We start from the raw sequence: 2,500 nt of genomic DNA, 5'->3' as shown, positions 1-2,500 counted from the left end.
TCAATAATAATGAGGGTACTTTTAATCGTTGTGAACTGAACGACAAAGTTCTCGTGATGAATTTTAGGTGAGGTTCAGTTTAAATTTAGATTTAAGTTTGAACATTTATAGATACTTCAAATCGTTTTTCGTATCGTTTTGAATTTTTATAAGGAATGAAAAAAAGATGATCGTTGCAAGAACGGGCTGCCCAACGGCAAGAGCCCGTGTCATGTCACTGGCATGGCAATCTGCATGAATGATGTATGAATGTTGCAAGAACCTGTCATTTATTTTAATGGGAAATTTAATTGCAATTAATTACTTTTGCTGTGTCTTTAAATGATTCAGTCTTGTTCGAATATAAAATATTGCAAGGTACTTAACCAAGTCAGTTCCTCGAGTAAATTTTAATACGCAAATGCGACCTAGTACAGACGTGGTTGTGAGATCTGGTGGCTCCCGTACCGTACCTCCACCTGAGAGAGAGAGAGAGAGAGAGAGAGAGAGAGAGAGAGAGAGAGAGAGAGAGAGAGAGAGAGAGAGCTGGACTCGAGGAACTCTGGCCCCCACAGTCTTTCACCGGCCGTCCCCAGTAACGCTATCGCTTAACTCGCTCTCATTCAATGCCGTTTTCTTCGGGAGAAAGAAAAAATGGCTCACGGGTGAATCTTAGTGAGAGAGAGAGTGAGAGAGAAAGAAAGAGAGAGGGAGAGAGAGAACATTCTATATAGTTTCCGGCTCTTCTAATCGAGTGGGAGAAGTTATGCATTCGGAAACTTGACTCAGCTGGTCAAAATTATATTTGCATATCTCTTCAGTTAAGTGCACGTTGTGTCAATTTGGAACCGTGTTGTTTTGTGAGAGAAAAAGATGAAAAATTAAAACATGTCCGCCACCTGTTGCAACTCTTAATGGAATCACAAACTCCCAAAAACACCTGTTGAAAAAATTGGGAGCTGAGGAAAAGAATCACTCCAATTTTGTTGGAAATTTATATGATATTAGTGATTCAATATTTTCATTTTGTGTGTTTATATATATATATATATATATATATATATATATATATATATATATATATATATATATATATATATATTATATATGTATATGTATATATATATATATATATATATATATATATATATATATATATATATATATATATGTGTGTGTGTGTGTGTGTGTGTGTATGTATATATGCATATATATATATATATATATATATATATATATATATATATATATATATATATATGTATGTATGTATGTATGTATTAATATATATGTTTGTATATATAATATATATACTTATAATGTGTATTTATATACACATATATACAGTATATATATATATATATATATATATATATATATATATATATATATATATATATATATATATATATATATATATATATATATATATATATATATATATATATATATATATACTTAATTATTATTGCTTTATATATTAAATGAACCAGTGTGTAGAATTATGATCCGACAACGTTTCTCTCTTTAATTTTTAATTCCTTGACCACAAAACAAATGTGAAGATGTCGTCAACGTTGGTGAACCAGTGTTTTGAAGTTTTAAATCATTTACTTTCATGTTCGCCCATCTGAGGGATGACTTATTCATTCCATTGTGAGAATTGTGTTTTCGATTATTATATTTTCCCCAAATGATGCTGAACATTTCATTGTATTTTTCAATATTTCAGTATCGCGTTTCTATAGAGATATGTTTTGTACTTGTCTTGTATATTGAATTATTATTGTTATTACATGTTACATATCTAAAAACATTTCTGACTCAATGACCATAGTTGTTTTGGCTAATTTTTCATGGCTGGAGGCCTTTCCTGCCGCCAATCCGGGCTTGGGACCGGCACCAAGCTAAGGCTGGTTTGCCCCCCCCCCCCCTACCTCAGTGGCTATTCATTACATTATATTTCATTATTATCTTTCAATCATCAAGTTTATTCATCATTCACTTTACATGTCGTTCTGCATTGTTATATTCATCGTCATGTTGTGGTGCTTAAATAAACATTGGCTAGTACTGTATACATACATCAGTTTTACCGTTCATTCGTAATTTGTTATGCTGTGCAAATAATTCTCTCATTCTAAGATACATGTACGAGTATTATAATGCCCAAGTGTTGTACATATATTTATATTTAATAGTTAAAGAATTTAACTAAAGAGACTTAAGATGTAAGTGTTGTATAAACATTGCTATTTCATAGTTAAAGAAACTTAACTAAAGAAACTTAAGATGTAAGTTTTTAGTGATGAAAAAAATGTTTCTATTAAGCATTTGTTTATTAGATAAATATTTCCATGAAGTTAATGAATATTGCAAACAGTGTAACAAAAATCATAGGGAAATTTTGAGATTTTCTTCTAATACAAAAAAAAAATTCTTCTGAAAAAACACTATGTTGATTTTTTTCATTCATGGCTCATTGTCGTTATTATTCTCGTTGTAGCTATTACTATTATTG

Source organism: Palaemon carinicauda, chromosome 15, assembly GCF_036898095.1.
Source record: "Palaemon carinicauda isolate YSFRI2023 chromosome 15, ASM3689809v2, whole genome shotgun sequence".
Classification (NCBI taxonomy): Eukaryota; Metazoa; Arthropoda; class Malacostraca; order Decapoda; family Palaemonidae; genus Palaemon; species Palaemon carinicauda.
Note: the sequence above shows the minus strand (reverse complement) of the source record.